Below are 21868 nucleotides of genomic sequence, written 5' to 3'. Positions count from 1 at the left end.
CACAGAATGGGAAAAATATTTACATACAAATCAGCGGTCTGAGGATCAATCTCAAAAATATGTAAACAGCACATGCTGCTTGATATTGAAAAAGCCAACAACCCAATCTAAAAATGGGCAGAAGTCCTAAACAGACTATTCTCCACAGAAGACATACAGGTGGCCAACAAGCAGATAAAAACCTGCTCAACATCACTAATTATTATAGAGATGCACATCAAAACTACACTGAGGTATCACCTCACACCATTTAGAACGGTCACCATCAGAAAGTCAAGGAAAAAAACTGCTGGGCACGGTGTGGAGAAAAGAGAACACACTTGCACTCTTCGTGGGAGTGTAAATTGATAGAGCCACTAGGGAGGGAAGCAAGGAGATTCCTTGAAAAACTGAAAATAGAAATAACATATGACTCAGCCATCGCACACCAGGGCATAAGCCCAGAGAAGAGCATAATTCTAAAAGGCACAGGCACCCCAATGTTCAGTGCAGCACTATTTACAACAGCCAGGTCATGGACACAACTTAAATGGCCACCCAAAGACGAATGGATAAAGAAGATGTGGTACCTATATACCGTGGAATATTATACAGCCACGAAAAGGAACTCTGTTGGTTCATTTGTACAGGCGTGGTTAGATCTAGACACTGTCATACAGAGTGAAGTCAGTCAGAAAGAGAAAATCGGATATCGTATATTAAAGCACATATATGCAACCTAGAGAAACGGTACAGATGAACCAGTGTACAGGACAGAATTGATACACAGATGTGGAGAAGTAACGTATGGCCACCAAGGGGGGAAAGTGGCGGGGTTGGTGGTGGCTGTGTGATGAATTCGGAGAGTGAGATTGACATATATACAGTACTATGTATCAGATGGATAACTAATAAGAACCTGCTGTATCAAAAAATGAAGTAAGATTGCAAAGTTCACATACCAATAAGATCAAAGGAAGAAGTTGTGTCCATGTGAACCAATCATTTACTCCATAGAACACAAACTCTGAAGGTAGTTGCGACTGTCAATAAAAAGGAAAAAAATAAGAAAGAAATGACTGAAACAGCAACAAAGAAAACAATATCGAAGATCAAAAACACAAAAAGCTGGTTCTTTGAGAAGATAAACCATATGGATAAATCCTTAGCCAGATGCATCAAGATAAAGAGGGAGAGGACTGAAATCAATACAATTAGAAAGGTAAAAGAAGTTACAACGGACAACACAGAAATACAAAACGTTGTAAGAGACTACTGCAATCAACTCTATGCTAAGAGAATGGACAATCTGGAAGTAATCGACAAATTCTTAGGAAGGTACGACCTTCCAAGGCTGAAGCAGGAAAAAATCGAAAATATGAACAGACCCAGTACGAGTAATGAACTTGAAACTCTGATTACAAATCGTCCAACAAACAAAAGTCCAGGACCAGATGGCTTCACAGGTTATTTCTATCCAACACGTAGAAAAGAGCTAACACCCACCTTTCTCAAACTCTTCCAAACTATTGGCGTGGAAGGAACACTCTGAAACTCTTCCTGTGAGGCCACCGTCACCCTGTTGGGAAAACCAGACAAAGATAGTAGGAAAGAGAGTTACATCCTGATATCACTGATGAACTTAGATGCAAAGCGGCTCAAGAAAATAGCAGCAACAGAATCCAACACCACGTTAAAAGTATCATAACTCACCATCAAGTGGGATTTTTCCCAGGCATGCAAGGATTCTTCAATACACGCAAATCAATGTGATTCCCCCTATTGACAAATTGAAGAGGAAAAAGCATATGATCAAGTCACTGGATGCAGAAAAGCTTGTGACAAATGTCAACACACATTTGTGATATAAAGCCTCCAGGACGTGGGCTTAGAGGGAACCTCACTCAACTCAATCAAGGACGTATACAAGAAACCCGCAGCAAACATTTTCAGTGGTGAAGAACTGAAAGCATGTCCTCTAAGATCAGGAACAAGACAAGGATGACCACTCTCACCACTATTATTCAACATAGTTTTGGAACTTCTAGCCACGGGAATCAGAGCAGCAAAGGAAAGAAAAGACAAACTGGAAAAGAAGAAGTCACAATGCCACTCTTTGCACATGACATGATTCTATACGTAGAGAATCCTAAAGATGCCACCGTAAAACTAGTAGAGCTAATCCATGGATTTGGAAACGTTGCAGGACACAAAATTAATGCACAGAAATCCCTTGCATTCCTATTCATTAAGGAAGAAAAAAAGAAAGAGAAATTAAGGAAGGACTCCCATTTACCCCTGCAAGTAAAGGAATAAAATACCTAGGAATAAACCTACCTAGGGAGACAGAAAACCTGTATACAGAAAAGTATAAGACACTGATGAATGAAACTGAGGATGATACAAACAGATGAAGAGCTATACCATGTTCTTGGATAGGAAGAATCAATATTATGAAAATGACTATACTACCCAAAGCAATCTACATATTCAGTGAAATCCCTCTCAAATTACCAATGGCAATTTCTTTACAGAACCAGAACAAAAAATCTTAAAATGTGTATGGAAACACAAAACTCCCCGAGTGGCCAAAGCAGTTTGATGAAAAAAAGAAAAACGAGCTGGAGGAATGAGGCTCCGTGACTTCGCACTGTACTACAAAGCTACAGTAAGCAAGACAGCATCAGACTGGCACCAAAACGGAAATATAGATCAATGCAACAGGATAGAAAGCCCAGAGATAAAGCCACACGCCTATGCTCAACTAATCTCTGACAAAGGGGGCACAGATACACAATGGAGAAGAGACTGTCTCTTGAATACGTGGTGCTGGGGAAACTGGACAGAGACATGTAAAACAATAAGATTAGAACACTCCCAAACACCGTACACAAAAATTAATACAAATTGGAACAGAGACCCAAACTTAAGTCCGGACACTCTAAAACTCGTAGAGGAAAACCTAGGAAGAACGTCGTTGGACATAAAACACTAGAAGATCTTTTGTAATCCTCCTGCTAGAGTCCTGGAAATAAAAACAGAAATATACAAGTGGGACCTCTGTAACCTTAAAAGATTTTGCTAAGCACAGGAAACTATGAGAAAGAAGAACACACAACCCACAGAATGGGAAAAATATTTACATACAAATCAGCGGTCTGAGGATCAATCTCAAAAATATGTAAACAGCACATGCTGCTTGATATTGAAAAAGCCAACAACCCAATCTAAAAATGGGCAGAAGTCCTAAACAGACTATTCTCCACAGAAGACATACAGGTGGCCAACAAGCAGATAAAAACCTGCTCAACATCACTAATTATTATAGAGATGCACATCAAAACTACACTGAGGTATCACCTCACACCATTTAGAACGGTCACCATCAGAAAGTCAAGAAAAAAAACTGCTGGGCACGGTGTGGAGAAAAGAGAACACACTTGCACTCTTGGTGGGAGTGTAAATTGATAGAGCCACTAGGGAGGGAAGCAAGGAGATTCCTTGAAAAACTGAAAATAGAAATAACATATGACTCAGCCATCGCACACCAGGGCATAAGCCCAGAGAAGAGCATAATTCTAAAAGGCACAGGCACCCCAATGTTCAGTGCAGCACTATTTACAACAGCCAGGTCATGGACACAACTTAAATGGCCACCCAAAGACGAATGGATAAAGAAGATGTGGTACCTATATACCGTGGAATATTATACAGCCACGAAAAGGAACTATGTTGGTTCATTTGTACAGGCGTGGATAGATCTAGACACTGTCATACAGAGTGAAGTCAGTCAGAAAGAGAAAATCGGATATCGTATATAAAAGCACATATATTCAACCTAGAGAAACGGTACAGATGAACCAGTGTACAGGACAGAATAGATACACAGATGTGGAGAAGTAACGTATGGCCACCAAGGGGGGAAAGTGGCGGGGTTGGTGGTGGCTGTGTGATGAATTCGGAGAGTGGGATTGACATATATACAGTACTATGTATCAGATGGATAACTAATAAGAACCTGCTGTATCAAAAAATGAAGTAAGATTGCAAAGTTCACAAACCAATAAGATCAAAGGAAGAAGTTGTGTCCATGTGAACCAATCATTTACTCCATAGAAAACAAACTCTGAAGGTAGTTGGGACTGTCAATAAAAAGGTAGAAAAAGAAGAAAGAAATGACTGAAACAGCAACAAAGAAAACAATATCGAAGATCAAAAAAACAAAAAGCTGGTTCTTTGAGAAGATAAACCATATGGATAAATCCTTAGCCAGATGCATCAAGATAAAGAGGGAGAGGTCTGAAATCAATAAAATTAGAAAGGTAAAAGAAGTTACAACGGACAACACAGAAATACAAAACGTTGTAAGAGACTACTGCAATCAACTCTATGCTAAGAGAATGGACAATCTGGAAGAAATGGACAAATTCTTAGGAAGGTACGACCTTCCAAGGCTGAAGCAGGAAAAAATCGAAAATATGAACAGACCCAGTACGAGTAATGAACTTGAAACTCTGATTACAAATCGTCCAACAAACAAAAGTCCAGGACCAGATGGCTTCACAGGTTATTTCTATCCAACACGTAGAAAAGAGCTAACACCCACCTTTCTCAAACTCTTCCCAACTATTGGCGTGGAAGGAACACTCTGAAACTCTTCCTGTGAGGCCACCGTCACCCTGTTGGGAAAACCAGACAAAGATAGTAGGAAAGAGAGTTACATCCCGATATCACTGATGAACTTAGATGCAAAGTGGCTCAAGAAAATAGCAGCAACAGAATCCAAAACCACGTTAAAAGTATCATAACTCACCATCAAGTGGGATTTTTCCCAGGGATGCAAGGATTCTTCAATACACGCAAATCAATGTGATTCCCCCTATTGACAAATTGAAGAGGAAAAAGCATATGATCAAGTCACTGGATGCAGAAAAGCTTGTGACAAATGTCAACACACATTTGTGATATAAAGCCTCCAGGACGGAGGAGTTCCGGGAAGATGGCGGAAGAGTAAGACGCGGAGATCACGTTCCTCTCCACAGATACACCAGAAATACATCTACGCGTGGAACAACTCCTACGGAGCACCTACTGAACGCTGGCAGAAGACCTCAGACCTCCCAAAATGCAAGGAACCCCCCACGTACCTGGTTAGGGCAAAAGAAAAAACTAAACAGAGACAAAAGAATAGGGACGGGTCCTGCACCAGCGGGAGAGAGCTGTGAAGGAGGAAAAGTGTCCACACACTAGGAGCCCCTTCGCGGGTGGAGACTTCGGGAGGCGGAGTGGGGGAGCTTGGGAGCCGCGGAGGAGAGCACAGCAACAGGGGTGCGGAGGGCAAAGCGGAGAGATTCCAGCGCAGAGGATCGGGCCGACCGGCACTCACCAGCCGAGAGGCTTGTCTGCTCGCCCGCCGGGGCGGGCGGGACTGGGAGCTGAGGCTCCGGCTTTTGTCGGAGCGCCGGGAGAGGACTGAGGTTGGCGGCGTGAACACAGCCTGCAGGGCGTTGGTGCGCCGCGGCTGGCCGGGAGAGAGTCTGGGGAGGGGTCTGGACCTGCCGAAGAGGCAAGAGACTTTTACGTCCCTCTTTGTTTCCTGGTGCACGAGGAGGGGGGATTGGGAACGCTGCTTGGGAGAGCTCCGGAGATGGGCGCGAGCCGCGGCTAAGAGTGCGGAGCCCAGAGACGGACATGGGACGCTAAGGCCGCTGCTGCCGCCGCCAGGAGGCCTGTGTGCGAGCGCAGGTCACTAGCCACACGCCCTTCCGGGGAGCCTGTGCAGCCCGCCGCTGCCGGGGTCCCGGGATCCGGGGACGGCTCCCCCGGGAGAGCGCACGGCGCGCCTCAGGCTGCAGCGTCACGCCGGCCTCTGCCGCTGCAGGCCCGCCCTGCACTCTGTGACCCTCCCTACCCCCCGGCCTGGGTGAGCCAGAGCCTCCGAATCAGCGGCTCCTTTAACCCCGTCCTGTCTGAGCAAAGAACAGACGCCCTCCGGCGACCTACACGCACAGGCGGGGCCAAATCCAAAGCTGAGCCCCTGGGAGCTGTGAGAACAAAGAAGAGAAAGGGAAATCTCTTCCAGCAGCCTCAGAAGCAGCGGATTAAAGCTCCACAATCAACTTGATATACCCTGCATCTGTGGAATACCTGAATAGACAACGAATCATCCCAAATTAAGGAGCCCTGTGGATGAAAGGCTCTTGGTGCTGCAGCCAGGACTCAGTGCTGTGCCTCTGAGGTGGGAGAGCCAACTTCAGGACACTGGTCCACAAGAGGCCTCCCAGCTGCACATAATATCAAACAGCAAAAATCTCCGAGAGATCTCCATCTCAACGCCAGCACCCAGCTTCACTCAACGACCAGCAAGCTACAGTGCTGGACATCCTATGCCAAACAACTAGCAAGACAGGAACACAACCCCACCCATTAGCAGAGAGGCTGCCCAAAATCATAATAAGTCTACAGACACCCCAAAACACACCACCAGACGTGGACCTGCCCACCAGAAAGACAAGATCCAGCCTCATACACCAGAACACAGGCACTAGTACCCTCCACCAGGAAGCCTACACAACCCACTGAACCAACCTTAGCCACTGGGGACAGACTCAAAAAACAACAGGAACTACGAACCTTCAGCCTGCAAAAAAAAAAAAAAAAAAAGGAGACCCCAAACACAGTAAGATAAGCAAAATGAAAAGACAGAAAAACACACAGCAGATGAAGGAGCAAGATAAAAACCCACCAGACCTAACAAATGAAGAGGAAATAGGCAGTCTACCTGAAAAAGAATTCAGAATAATGATAGTAAGGTTGATCCGAAATCTTGGAGATAGAATGGACAATAGAATGGACAAATTGCAAGAATCAGTTAACAAGGACCTAGAAGAACTAAAGATGAAACAAGCAACGATGAACAACACAATAAATGAAATTAAAAGTACTCTAGATGGGATCAATAGCAGAATAACTGAGGCAGAAGAACGGATAAGTGACCTGGAAGATAAAATAGTGGAAATAACTACTGCAGAGCAGAATAAAGAAAAAAGAATGAAAAGAACTGAGGACAGTCTCAGAGACCTCTGGGACAACATTAAACGCACCAACATTCGAATTATAGGGGTTCCAGAAGAAGAAGAGAAAAAGAAAGGGACTGAGAAAATATTTGAAGAGATTATAGTTGAAAACTTCCCTAATATGGGAAAGGAAATAGTTAATCAAGTCCAGGAAGCACAGAGAGTCCCATACAGGATAAATCCAAGGAGAAATACGCCAAGACACATATTAATCAAACTGTCAAAAATTAAATACAAAGAAAACATATTAAAAGCAGCAAGGGAAAAACAACAAATAACACACAAGGGAATCCCCATAAGGTTAACAGCTGATCTTTCAGCAGAAACTCTGCAAGCCAGAAGGGAGTGGCAGGACATATTGAAAGTGTTGAAGGAGAAAAACCTGCAACCAAGATTACTCTACCCAGCAAGGATCTCATTCAGATTTGATGGAGAAATTAAAACCTTTACAGACAAGCAAAAGCTGAGAGAGTTCAGCACCACCAAACCAGCTCTACAACAACTGCTAAAGGAACTTCTCTAGGCAAGAAACACAAAAGAAGGAAAGGACCTACAATAACAAACCCAAAACAATGAAGAAAATGGGAATAGGAACACACATATCGATAATTACCTTAAATGTAAATGGACTAAATGCTCCCACCAAAAGACACAGATTGGCTGAATGGATACAAAAACAAGACCCATATATTTGCTGTCTACAAGAGACCCACTTCAGACCTAGAGACACATACAGACTGAAAGTAAGGGGATGGAAAAAGGTATTTCATGCAAGTGGAAACCAAAAGAAAGCTGGAGTAGCAATTCTCATATCAGACAAAATAGACTTTAAAACAAAGACTATTAGAAGAGACAAAGAAGGACACTACATAATGATCAAGGGATCAATCCAAGAGGAAGATATAACAATTGTAAATATTTATGCACCCAACATAGGTGCACCTCAATACATAAGGCAAATACTGACAACCATAAAAGGGGAAATCGACAGTAACACATTCATAGTAGGGGACTTTAACACCCCACTTTCACCAATGGACAGATCATCCAAAATGAAAATAAATAAGGAAACACAAGCTTTAAATGATACATTAAACGAGATGGAGTTAATTGATATTTATAGGACATTCCATCCAAAAACAACAGAATACACATTTTTCTCAAGTGCTCATGGAACATTCTCCAGGATAGATCATATCTTGGGTCACAAATCAAGCCTTGGTAAATTTAAGAAAATTGAAATTGTATCAAGTATCTTTTCTGACCACAACGCCATGAGACTAGATATCAATTACAGGAAAAGATCTGTAAAAAATACAAACACATGGAGGCTAAACAATACACTACTTAATAATGAAGATATCACTGAAGAAATCAAAGAGGAAATCAAAAAATACCTAGAAACAAATGACAATGGAGACACAACGACCCAAAACCTGTGGGATGCAGCAAAAGCAGTTCTAAGGGGGAAGTTTATAGCAATACAAGCCCACCTTAAGAAGCAGGAAGCATCTCGAATAAACAACCTAACCTTGCACCTCAAGCAATTAGAGAAAGAAGAACAAAAAAACCCCAAAGCTAGCAGAAGGAAAGAAATCATAAAAATCAGATCAGAAATAAATGAAAAAGAAATGAAGGAAACAATAACAAAGATCAATAAAACTAAAAGCTGGTTCTTTGAGAAGATAAACAAAATAGATAAACCACTAGTCAGACTCATCAAGAAAAAAAGGGAGAAGACCCAAATCAATAGAATTAGAAATGAAAAAGGAGAGGTAACAACTGACACTGCAGAAATAAAAGAGATCATGAGAGATTACTACAAGCAACTCTATGCCAATAAAATGGACAATCTGGAAGAAATGGACAAATTCTTAGAAAGGCACAACCTGCCAAGACTGAATCAGGAAGAAATAGAAAATATGAACAGACCAATCACAAGCACTGAAATTGAAACTGTGATTAAAAATCTTCCAACAAAGAAAAGCCCAGGACCAGATGGCTTCACAGGCGAATTCTATCAAACATTTAGAGAAGAGCTAACACCTATCCTTCTCAAACTCTTCCAAAATATAGCAGAGGGAGGAACACTCCCAAACTCCTTCTACGAGGCCACCATCACCTTGATACCAAAACCAGACAAGGATGTCACAAAGAAAGAAAACTACAGGCCAATATCACTGATGAACATAGATGCAAAAATCCTCAACAAAATACTAGCAAACAGAATCCAACAGCACATTAAAAAGATCATACACCATGATCAAGTGGGGTTTATTCCAGGAATGCAAGGATTCTTCAATATACGCAAATCTATCAATGTGATAAACCATATTAACAAACTGAAGGAGAAAAACCATATGATCATCTCAATAGATGCAGAGAAAGCTTTTGACAAAATTCAACACCCATTTATGATAAAAACCCTGCAGAAAGTAGGCATAGAGGGAACTTTCCTCAACATAATAAAGGCCATATATGACAAGCCCACAGCAAACATCATCCTCAATGGTGAAAAACTGAAAGCATTTCCACTAAGATCAGGAGCAAGACAAGGTTGCCCACTCTCACCACTCTTATTCAACATAGTTTTGGAAGTTTTAGCCACAGCAATCAGAGAAGAAAAGGAAATAAAAGGAATCCAAATCGGAAAAGAAGAAGTAAAGCTGTCACTGTTTGCAGATGACATGATCCTATACATAGAGAACCCTAAAGATGCTAACAGAAAACTACTAGAGCTAATCAATGAATTTGGTAAAGTGGCAGGATACAAAATTAATGCACAGAAATCTCTGGCATTCCTATATACTAATGATGAAAAATCTGAAAGTGAAATCAAGAAAACACTCCCATTTACCATTGCAACAAAAAGAATAAAATATCTAGGAATAAACCTACCTAAGGAGACAAAAGATCTGTATGCAGAAAATTATAAGACACTGATGAAAGAAATTAAAGATGATACAAATAGATGGAGAGATATACCATGTTCTTGGATCGGAAGAATCAACATTGTGAAAATGACTCTACTACCGAAAGCAATCTATAGATTCAATGCAATCCCTATCAAACTACCACTGGCATTTTTCACAGAACTAGAACAAAAAATTTTGCAATTTGTATGGAAACACAAAAGACCCCGAATAGCCAAAGCAATCTTGAGAACGAAAGAAGGAACTGGAGGAATCAGGCTCCCAGACTTCAGACTATACTACAAAGCTACAGTTATCAAGACAGTATGGTACTGGCACAAAAACAGAAAGATAGATCAATGGAACAGGATAGAAAGCCCAGAGATAAACCCACGCACATATGGTCACCTTATCTTTGACAAAGGAGGCAGAAATGTACAGTGGAGAAAGGACAGCCTATTCAATAAGTGGTGCTGGGAAAACTGGACAGCTACATGTAAAAGTATGAAATTAGATCACTCCCTAACACCGTACACAAAAATAAGCTCAAAATGGATTAAAGACCTAAATGTAAGGCCAGAAACTATCAAACTCTTAGAGGAAAACATAGGCAGAACACTCTATGACATAAATCACAGCAAGGTCCTTTTTGACCCACCTCCTAGAGAAATGGAAATAAAAACAAGAGTAAACAAATGGGACCTAATGAAACTTAAAAGCTTTTGTGCAGCAAAGGAAACCATAAAGAAGACCAAAAGACAACCCTCAGAATGGGAGAAAATATTTGCAAATGAAGCAACTGACAAAGGATTGATCTCCAAAATTTATAAGCAGCTCATGCAGCTTAATAACAAAAAAACAAACAACCCAATCCAAAAATGGGCAGAAGACCTAAATAGACATTTCTCCAAAGAAGATATACAGAGTGCCAACAAACACATGAAAGAATGCTCAACATCACTAATCATGAGAGAAATGCAAATCAAAACTACAATGAGATATCATCTCACACCAGTCAGAATGGCCATCATCAAAAAATCTAGAAACAATAAATGCTGGAGAGGGTGTGGAGAAAAGGGAACCCTCTTACACTGTTGGTGGGAATGTAAATTGATACAGCCACTGTGGAGAACAGTATGGAGGTTCCTTAAAAAGCTACAAATAGAACTACCATATGACCCAGCAATCCCACTACTGGGCATATACCCTGAGAAAACCATAATTCAAAAAGAGTCATGTACCAAAATGTTCATTGCAGCTCTATTTACAATAGCCCAGAGATGGAAACAACCTAAGCGTCCATCATCGGATGAATGGATAAAAAAGATGTGGCACATATATACAATGGAATATTACTCAGCCATAAAAAGAGACGAAATTGAGCTATTTGTAATGAGGTGGATAGACCTAGAGTCTGTCATACAGAGTGAAGTAAGTCAGAAAGAGAGAGACAAATACCGTATGCTAACACATATATATGGAATTTAAAAAAAAAATGTCATGAAAAACCTAGGGGTGAAACAGGAATAAAGACACAGACTTACTAGAGAATGGACTTGAGGCTATGGGGAGGGGGAAGGGTAAACGGTGACAAAGCGATAAAGAGGCATGGACATATATACACTACCAAACGTAAGGTAGATAGCTAGTGGGAAGCAGCCGCATAGCACAGGGAGATCAGCTCGGTGCTTTGTGACCGCCTGGAGGGGTGGGATAGGGAGGGTGGGAGGGAGGGAGACGCAAGCGGGAAGAGATATGGGAATATATGTATATATATAACTGATTCATTTTGTTGTGAAGCTGAAACTAACATACCATTGTAAAGCAATTATACTCCAATAAAGATGTTAAAAAAAAAAAAGATGATACAAATAGATGGAGAGATATACCATAAAAAAAAAAAAAAAGCCTCCAGGACGTGGGCTTAGAGGGAACCTCACTCAACTCAATCAAGGACGTATACAACAAACCCGCAGCAAACATTTTCAGTGGTGAAGAACTGAAAGCATGTCCTCTAAGATCAGGAACAAGACAAGGATGACCACTCTCACCACTATTATTCAACATAGTTTTGGAACTTCTAGCCACGGGAATCAGAGCAGCAAAGGAAAGAAAAGACAAACTGGAAAAGAAGAAGTCACAATGCCACTCTTTGCACATGACATGATTCTATACGTAGAGAATCCTAAAGATGCCACCGTAAAACTAGTAGAGCTAATCCATGGATTTGGAAACGTTGCAGGACACAAAATTAATGCACAGAAATCCCTTGCATTCCTATTCATTAAGGAAGAAAAAAAGAAAGAGCAATTAAGGAAGGACTCCCATTTACTCCTGCAAGTAAAGGAATAAAATACCTAGGAATAAACCTACCTAGGGAGACAGAAAACCTGTATACAGAAAAGTATAAGACACTGATGAATGAAACTGAGGATGATACAAACAGAGGAAGAGCTATACCATGTTCTTGGATTGGAAGAATCAATATTATGAAAATGACTATACTACCCAAAGCAATCTACATATTCAGTGAAATCCCTCTCAAATTACCAATGGCAATTTCTTTACAAAACCAGAACAAAAAATCTTAAAATGTGTATGGAAACACAAAACTCCCTGAGTGGCCAAAGCAGTTTGATGAAAAAGAAAAAAAGGAGCTGGAGGAATCAGGCTCCGTGACTTCGCACTGTACTACAAAGCTACAGTAAGCAAGACAGCATCAGACTGGCACCAAAACGGAAATATAGATCAATGCAACAGGATAGAAAGCCCAGAGATAAAGCCACACGCCTATGCTCAACTAATCTCTGACAAAGGGGGCACAGATACACAATGGAGAAGAGACTGTCTCTTGAATACGTGGTGCTGGGGAAACTGGACAGAGACATGTAAAACAATAAGATTAGAACACTCCCAAACACCGTACACAAAAATTAATACAAATTGGAACAGAGACCCAAACTTAAGTCTGGACACTCTAAAACTCGTAGAGGAAAACCTAGGAAGAACGTCGTTGGACATAAAACACTAGAAGATCTTTTGTAATCCTCCTGCTAGAGTCCTGGAAATAAAAACAGAAATATACAAGTGGGACCTCAGTAACCTTAAAAGATTTTGCTAAGCACAGGAAACTATGAGAAAGAAGAACACACAACCCACAGAATGGGAAAACTATTTACATACAAATCAGCGGTCTGAGGATCAATCTCAAAAATATGTAAACAGCACATGCTGCTTGATATTGAAAAAGCCAACAACCCAATCTAAAAATGGGCAGAAGTCCTAAACAGACTATTCTCCACAGAAGACATACAGGTGGCCAACAAGCAGATAAAAACCTGCTCAACATCACTAATTATTATAGACGTGCACATCAAAACTACACTGAGGTATCACCTCACACCATTTAGAACGGTCACCATCAGAAAGTCAAGAAAAAAAACTGCTGGGCACGGTGTGGAGAAACGAGAACACACTTGCACTCTTGGTGGGAGTGTAAATTGATAGAGCCACTAGGGAGGGAAGCAAGGAGATTCCTTGAAAAACTGAAAATAGAAATAACATATGACTCAGCCATCGCACACCAGGGCATAAGCCCAGAGAAGAGCATAATTCTAAAAGGCACAGGCACCCCAATGTTCAGTGCAGCACTATTTACAACAGCCATGTCATGGACACAACTTAAATGGCCACCCAAAGACGAATGGATAAAGAAGATGTGGTACCTATATACCGTGGAATATTATACAGCCACGAAAAGGAACTATGTTGGTTCATTTGTTCAGGCGTGGATAGATCTAGACACTGTCATACAGAGTGAAGTCAGTCACAAAGAGAAAATCGGATATCGTATATAAAAGCACATATATTCAACCTAGAGAAATGGTACAGATGAACCAGTGTACAGGACAGAATAGATACACAGATCTGGAGAAATAACGTATGGCCACCAAGGGGGGAAAGTGGTGGGGTTGGTGGTGGCTGTGTGATGAATTCGGAGAGTGGGATTGACATATATACAGTAATATGTATCAGATGTATAACTAATTAGAACCGCTGTATCAAAAAATGAAGTAAGATTGCAAAGTTCACAAACCAATAAGATCAAAGGAAGAAGTTGTGTCCATGTGAACCAATCATTTACTCCATAGAAAACAAACTCTGAAGGTAGTTGGGACTGTCAATAAAAAGGTAGAAAAAGAAGAAAGAAATGACTGAAACAGCAACAAAGAAAACAATATCGAAGATCAAAAACACAAAAAGCTGGTTCTTTGAGAAGATAAACCATATGGATAAATCCTTAGCCAGATGCATCAAGATAAAGAGGGAGAGGACTGAAATCAATAAAATTAGAAAGGTAAAAGAAGTTACAACGGACAACACAGAAATACAAAACGTTGTAAGAGACTACTGCAATCAACTCTATGCTAACAGAATGGACAATCTGGAAGAAATGGACAAATTCTTAGGAAGGTACGAACTTCCAAGGCTGAAGCAGGAAAAAATCGAAAATATGAACAGACCCAGTACGAGTAATGAACTTGAAACTCTGATTACAAATCGTCCAACAAACAAAAGTCCAGGACCAGATGGCTTCACAGGTTATTTCTATCCAACACGTAGAAAAGAGCTAACACCCACCTTTCTCAAACTCTTCCAAACTATTGGCGTGGAAGGAACACTCTGAAACTCTTCCTGTGAGGCCACCGTCACCCTGTTGGGAAAACCAGACAAACATAGTAGGAAAGAGAGTTACATCCCAATATCACTGATGAACTTAGATGCAAAGCGGCTCAAGAAAATAGCAGCAACAGAATCCAACACCACGTTAAAAGTATCATAACTCACCATCAAGTGGGATTTTCCCCAGGCATGCAAGGATTCTTCAATACACACAAATCAATGTGATTCCCCCTATTGACAAATTGAAGAGGAAAAAGCATATGATCAAGTCACTGGATGCAGAAAAGCTTGTGACAAATGTCAACACACATTTGTGTTATAAAGCCTCCAGGATGTGGGCTTAGAGGGAACCTCACTCAACTCAATCAAGGACGTATACAACAAACCCGCAGCAAACATTTTCAGTGGTGAAGAACTGAAAGCATGTCCTCTAAGATCAGGAACAAGACAAGGATGACCACTCTCACCACTATTATTCAACATAGTTTTGGAACTTCTAGCCACGGGAATCAGAGCAGCAAAGGAAAGAAAAGACAAACTGGAAAAGAAGTCACAATGCCACTCTTTGCACATGACATGATTCTATACGTAGAGAATCCTAAAGATGCCACCGTAAAACTAGTAGAGCTAATCCATGGATTTGGAAACGTTGCAGGACACAAAATTAATGCACAGAAATCCCTTGCATTCCTATTCATTAAGGAAGAAATAAAGAAAGAGAAATTAAGGAAGGACTCCCATTTACCCCTGCAAGTAAAGGAATAAAATACCTAGGAATAAACCTACCTAGGGAGACAGAAAACCTGTATACAGAAAAGTATAAGACACTGATGAATGAAACTGAGGATGATACAAACAGATGAAGAGCTATACCATGTTCTTGGATAGGAAGAATCAATATTATGAAAATGACTATACTACCCAAAGCAATCTACATATTCAGTGAAATCCCTCTCAAATTACCAATGGCAATTTCTTTACAAAACCAGAACAAAAAATCTTAAAATGTGTATGGAAACACAAAACTCCCTGAGTGGCCAAAGCAGTTTGATGAAAAAAAAAAAAAAGGAGCTGGAGGAATCAGGCTCCGTGACTTCGCACTGTACTACAAAGCTACAGTAAGCAAGACAGCATCAGACTGGCACCAAAACGGAAATATAGATCAATGCAACAGGATAGAAAGCCCAGAGATAAAGCCACACGCCTATGCTCAACTAATCTCTGACAAAGTGGGCACAGATACACAATGGAGAAGAGACTGTCTCTTGAATACGTGGTGCTGGGGAAACTGGACAGAGACATGTAAAACAATAAGATTAGAACACTCCCAAACACCGTACACAAAAATTAATACAAATTGGAACAGAGACCCAAACGTAAGTCTGGACACTCTAAAACTCGTAGAGGAAAACCTAGGAAGAACGTCGTTGGACATAAAACACTAGAAGATCTTTTGTAATCCTCCTGCTAGAGTCCTGGAAATAAAAACAGAAATATACAAGTGGGACCTCAGTAACCTTAAAAGATTTTGCTAAGCACAGGAAACTATGAGAAAGAAGAACACACAACCCACACAATGGGAAAAATATTTACATACAAATCAGCGGTCTGAGGATCAATCTCAAAAATATGTAAACAGCACATGCTTCTTGATATTGAAAAAGCCAACAACCCAATCTAAAAATGGGCAGAAGTCCTAAACAGACTATTCTCCACAGAAGACATACAGGTGGCCAACAAGCAGATAAAAACCTGCTCAACATCACTAATTATTATAGAGATGCACATCAAAACTACACTGAGATATTTTAGCTATTTTCTATGTTTTGTTTTTCCGGTATTTCTAGACTTTTCAGTTTTAGATATTGTGGACACAGACTATAAAAGACGTGGATCTATTTGTGACCACCTAGAGGGGTGGGATAGGTAGGGTGGGAGGGAGGGAGACGCAAGAGGTAAGAGATATGGGAACATATGTATATATATAACTGATTCACTTTGTTATAAAGCAGAAACTAACACACCATTGTAAAGCAATTATACTCCAATAAAGATGTTAAAAAAATAAAAAAATTTAAAAAAAAACTACACTGCGGTATCACCTCACACCATTTAGAATGGTCACCATCAGAAAGTCAAGAAAAAAAACTGCTGGGCACGGTGTGGAGAAAAGAAAACACACTTGCACTCTTGGTGGGAGTGTAAATTGATAGAGCCACTAGGGAGGGAAGCAAAGAGATTCCTTGAAAAACTGAAAATAGAAATAACATATGACTCAGCCATCGCACACCAGGGCATAAGCCCAGAGAAGAGCATAATTCTAAAAGGCACAGGCACCCCAATGTTCAGTGCAGCACTATTTACAACAGCCAGGTCATGGACACAACTTAAATGGCCACCCAAAGACGAATGGATAAAGAAGATGTGGTACCTATATACCGTGGAATATTATACAGCCACGAAAAGGAACTATGTTGGTTCATTTGTACAGGCTTGGATAGATCTAGACACTGTCATACAGAGTGAAGTCAGTCAGAAAGAGAAAATCGGATATCGTATATAAAAGCACATATATTCAACCTAGAGAAACGGTACAGATGAACCAGTGTACAGGACAGAATAGATACACAGATGTGGAGAAGTAACGTATGGCCACCAAGGGGGGAAAGTGGCGGGGTTGGTGGTGGCTGTGTGATGAATTCGGAGAGTGGGATTGACATATATACAGTAATATGTATAAGATGGATAACTAATAAGAACCTGCTGTATCAAAAAATGAAGTAAGATTGCAAAGTTCACAAACCAATAAGATCAAAGGAAGAAGTTGTGTCCATGTGAACCAATCATTTACTCCATAGAAAACAAACTCTGAAGGTAGTTGGGACTGTCAATAAAAAGGTAGGAAAAGAAGAAAGAAATGACTGAATCAGCAACAAAGAAAACAATATCGAAGATCAAAAACACAAAAAGCTGGTTCTTTGAGAAGATAAACCATATGGATAAATCCTTAGCCAGATGCATCAAGATAAAGAGGGAGAGGACTGAAATCAATAAAATTAGAAAGGTAAAAGAAGTTACAACGGACAACACAGAAATACAAAACGTTGTAAGAGACTACTGCAATCAACTCTATGCTAAGAGAATGGACAATCTGGAAGTAATGGACAAATTCTTAGGAAGGTACGACCTTCCAAGGCTGAAGCAGGAAAAAATCGAAAATATGAACAGACCCAGTACGAGTAATGAACTTGAAACTCTGATTACAAATCGTCCAACAAACAAAAGTCCAGGACCAGATGGCTTCACAGGTTATTTCTATCCAACACGTAGAAAAGAGCTAACACCCACCTTTCTCAAACTCTTCCAAACTATTGGCGTGGAAGGAACACTCTGAAACTCTTCCTGTGAGGCCACCGTCACCCTGTTGGGAAAACCAGACAAACATAGTAGGAAAGAGAGTTACATCCCGATATCACTGATGAACTGAGATGCAAAGCGGCTCAACAAAATAGCAGCAACAGAATCCAACACCACGTTAAAGGTATCATAACTCACCATCAAGTGGGATTTTTCCCAGGGATGCAAGGATTCTTCAATACACGCAAATCAATGTGATTCCCCCTATTGACAAATTGAAGAGGAAAAAGCATATGATCAAGTCACTGGATGCAGAAAAGCTTGTGACAAATGTCAACACACATTTGTGATATAAAGCCTCCAGGACGTGGGCTTAGAGGGAACCTCACTCAACTCAATCAAGGACGTATACAAGAAACCCGCAGCAAACATTTTCAGTGGTGAAGAACTGAAAGCATGTCCTCTAAGATCAGGAACAAGACAAGGATGACCACTCTCACCACTATTTTTCAACATAGTTTTGGAACTTCTAGCCACGGGAATCAGAGCAGCAAAGGAAAGAAAAGACAAACTGGAAAAGAAGAAGTCACAATGCCACTCTTTGCACATGACATGATTCTATACGTAGAGAATCCTAAAGATGCCACCGTAAAACTAGTAGAGCTAATCCATGGATTTGGAAACGTTGCAGGACACAAAATTAATGCACAGAAATCCCTTGCATTCCTATTCATTAAGGAAGAAAAAAAGAAAGAGAAATTAAGGAAGGACTCCCATTTACCCCTGCAAGTAAAGGAATAAAATACCTAGGAATAAACCTACCTAGGGAGACAGAAAACCTGTATACAGAAAAGTATAAGACACTGATGAATGAAACTGAGGATGATACAAACAGAGGAAGAGCTATACCATGTTCTTGGATTGGAAGAATCAATATTATGAAAATGACTATACTACCCAAAGCAATCTACATATTCAGTGAAATCCCTCTCAAATTACCAATGGCAATTTTTTTACAAAACTAGAACAAAAAATCTTAAAATGTGTATGGAGACACAAAACTCCCCGAGTGGCCAAAGCAGTTTGATGAAAAAAGAAAAAGGAGCTGGAGGAATCAGGCTCCGTGACTTCGCACTGTACTACAAAGCTACAGTAAGCAAGACAGCATCAGACTGGCACCAAAACGGAAATATAGATCAATGCAACAGGATAGAAAGCCCAGAGATAAAGCCACACGCCTATGCTCAACTAATCTCTGACAAAGGGGGCACAGATACACAATGGAGAAGAGACTGTCTCTTGAATACGTGGTGCTGGGGAAACTGGACAGAGACATGTAAAACAATAAGATTAGAACACTCCCAAACACCGTACACAAAAATTAATACAAATTGGAACAGAGACCCAAACGTAAGTCTGGACACTCTAAAACTCGTAGAGGAAAACCTAGGAAGAACGTCGTTGGACATGAAACACTAGAAGATCTTTTGTAATCCTCCTGCTAGAGTCCTGGAAATAAAAGCAGAAATATACAAGTGGGACCTCAGTAACCTTAAAAGATTTTGCTAAGCACAGGAAACTATGAGAAAGAAGAACACACAACCCACAGAATGGGAAAAATATTTACATACAAATCAGCGGTCTGAGGATCAATCTCAAAAATATGTAAACAGCACATGCTGCTTGATATTTAAAAAACCAACAACCCAATCTAAAAATGGGCAGAAGTCCTAAACAGACTATTCTCCACAGAAGACATACAGGTGGCCAACAAGCAGATAAAAACCTGCTCAACATCACTAATTATTATAGAGATGCACATCAAAACTACACTGAGGTATCACCTCACACCATTTAGAACGGTCACCATCAGAAAGTCAAGAAAAAAAACTGGGCACGGTGTGGAGAAAAGAGAACACACTTGCACTCTTGGTGGGAGTGTAAATTGATAGAGCCACTAGAGAGGGAAGCAAGGAGATTCCTTGAAAAACTGAAAATAGAAATAACATATGACTCAGCCATCGCACACCAGGGCATAAGCCCAGAGAAGAGCATAATTCTAAAAGGCACAGGCACCCCAATGTTCAGTGCAGCACTATTTACAACAGCCAGGTCATGGACACAACTTAAATGGCCACCCAAAGACGAATGGATAAAGAAGATGTGGTACCTATATACCGTGGAATATTATACAGCCACGAAAAGGAACTATGTTGGTTCATTTGTACAGGCGTGGATAGATCTAGACACTGTCATACAGAGTGAAGTCAGTCAGAAAGAGAAAATCGGATATTGTATATAAAAGCACATATATGCAACCCAGACAAACGGTACAGATGAACCAGTGTACAGGACAGAATTGATACACAGATGTGGAGAAGTAACGTATGGCCACCAAGGGGGGAAAGTGGCGGGGTTGGTGGTGGCTGTGTGATGAATTCGGAGAGTGGGATTGACATATATACAGTAATATGTATAAGATGGATAACTAATAAGAACCTGCTGTATCAGATAATGAAGTAAGATTGCAAAGTTCACAAACCAATAAGATCAAAGGAAGAAGTTGTGTCCATGTGAACCAATCATTTACTCCATAGAAAACAAACTCTGAAGGTAGTTGGGACTGTCAATAAAAAGGTAGGAAAAGAAGAAAGAAATGACTGAAACAGCAACAAAGAAAACAATATTGAAGATCAAAAACACAAAAAGCTGGTTCTTTGAGAAGATAAACCATATGGATAAATCCTTAGCCAGATGCATCAAGATAAAGAGGGAGAGGACTGAAATCAATAAAATTAGAAAGGTAAAAGAAGTTACAACGGACAACACAGAAATACAAAACGTTGTAAGAGACTACTGCAATCAACTCTATGCTAACAGAATGGACAATCTGGAAGTAATGGACAAATTCTTAGGAAGGTACGACCTTCCAAGGCTGAAGCAGGAAAAAATCGAAAATATGAACAGACCCAGTACGAGTAATGAACTTGAAACTCTGATTACAAATCGTCCAACAAACAAAAGTCCAGGACCAGATGGCTTCACAGGTTATTTCTATCCAACACGTAGAAAAGAGCTAACACCCACCTTTCTCAAACTCTTCCAAACTATTGGCGTGGAAGGAACACTCTGAAACTCTTCCTGTGAGGCCACCGTCACCCTGTTGGGAAAACCAGACAAAGATAGTAGGAAAGAGAGTTACATCCCGATATCACTGATGAACTGAGATGCAAAGCGGCTCAACAAAATAGCAGCAACAGAATCCAACACCACGTTAAAGGTATCATAACTCACCATCAAGTGGGATTTTTCCCAGGGATGCAAGGATTCTTCAATACACGCAAATCAATGTGATTCCCCCTATTGACAAATTGAAGAGGAAAAAGCATATGATCAAGTCACTGGATGCAGAAAAGATTGTGACAAATGTCAACACACATTTGTGATATAAAGCCTCCAGGACGTGGGCTTAGAGGGAACCTCACTCAACTCAATCAAGGATGTATAAAAGAAACCCGCAGCAAACATTTTCAGTGGTGAAGAACTGAAAGCATGTCCTCTAAGATCAGGAACAAGACAAGGATGACCACTCTCACCACTATTTTTCAACAGAGTTTTGGAACTTCTAGCCACGGGAATCAGAGCAGCAAAGGAAAGAAAAGACAAACTGGAAAAGAAGAAGTCACAATGCCACTCTTTGCACATGACATGATTCTATACGTAGAGAATCCTAAAGATGCCACCGTAAAACTAGTAGAGCTAATCCATGGATTTGGAAACGTTGCAGGACACAAAATTAATGCACAGAAATCCCTTGCATTCCTATTCATTAAGGAAGAAAAAAAGAAAGAGAAATTAAGG

The sequence above is a fragment of the Leucopleurus acutus genome (genome assembly GCF_964270905.1).
Source record: "Leucopleurus acutus genome assembly, chromosome: X".
Taxonomy (NCBI): Eukaryota; Metazoa; Chordata; class Mammalia; order Artiodactyla; family Delphinidae; genus Leucopleurus; species Leucopleurus acutus.
The sequence above is the reverse complement of the archived record's forward strand: the minus strand, read 5'-3'. Positions refer to the sequence as shown.